This window comes from Trachymyrmex septentrionalis, unplaced genomic scaffold (assembly GCF_001594115.1).
Source record: "Trachymyrmex septentrionalis isolate Tsep2-gDNA-1 unplaced genomic scaffold, Tsep1.0 scaffold190, whole genome shotgun sequence".
Taxonomy (NCBI): Eukaryota; Metazoa; Arthropoda; class Insecta; order Hymenoptera; family Formicidae; genus Trachymyrmex; species Trachymyrmex septentrionalis.
In genome coordinates this window covers 803,579-804,132 of record NW_017305072.1, presented here as the reverse complement: position 1 = coordinate 804,132, position 554 = coordinate 803,579, and the positions used below count along the sequence as shown (strand labels likewise).

The window sequence follows — 554 nt, the reverse complement described above, 5'->3', positions numbered from 1 at the left end:
CGAGCGTAACATCACCGCTTAATGGAAGATATTTATAATTATAAATTAACTTCACTGTCAATTTTGACGGGGGGGAAAAAAAAAAATTAGTAATTCCGAGGAATATATTACCTCGCAAAGAAAGTGTAGCATTATACTGGCAAGAGTATGACACGGCGCGCCATATACGCGCTTATGTCCCTTTTTTCCGCTCTTTCGTCCGTGTACTTTGTCTTTTTCCCTTTTTCGAATAGACCCGCGAATTTTGCACGTTTTTCCGGCGAAGTATCACCCGCACGATCGTAGATTCGCGCGGCAAAACTACCCCTCCGTTAACGGACGCATTCCCGGGCGTCGGGACGCGTGTACTGACTGCGTCGAGCTGGCCGCGCCGTCGAGCGAGTCGAGAGAGCGGCGTCGGGACGCTCGTCGCGACGGGACGCGCTCAACTCGCATGGCGCAGGCCCGCAGGACTGTACGATATCGCTTTTCTTCTTTCTCACTGATTCTCCTGGCTCTCTCTAGTCTTTCCCTCTCTCTTCACCTCTCTCTCTCTCTCTCTCTCTCTCTCTCTC

General features: G+C 50.9%; 1 protein-coding gene across 1 annotated transcript in view; it reads right to left on the bottom strand.

The window, feature by feature from the left end:
* LOC108747075 (polycomb protein Sfmbt-like) overlaps positions 1-352 on the bottom strand; it is a 65,175-nt gene extending 64,823 nt beyond the window's left edge. The window contains exon 1 of the mRNA XM_018484329.1: positions 112-352. The gene's annotated coding sequence lies outside the window, so the exon portion shown is untranslated. The remainder of the gene's footprint in view (positions 1-111) is intronic.
* Positions 353-554: the final 202 nt, after the last annotated feature.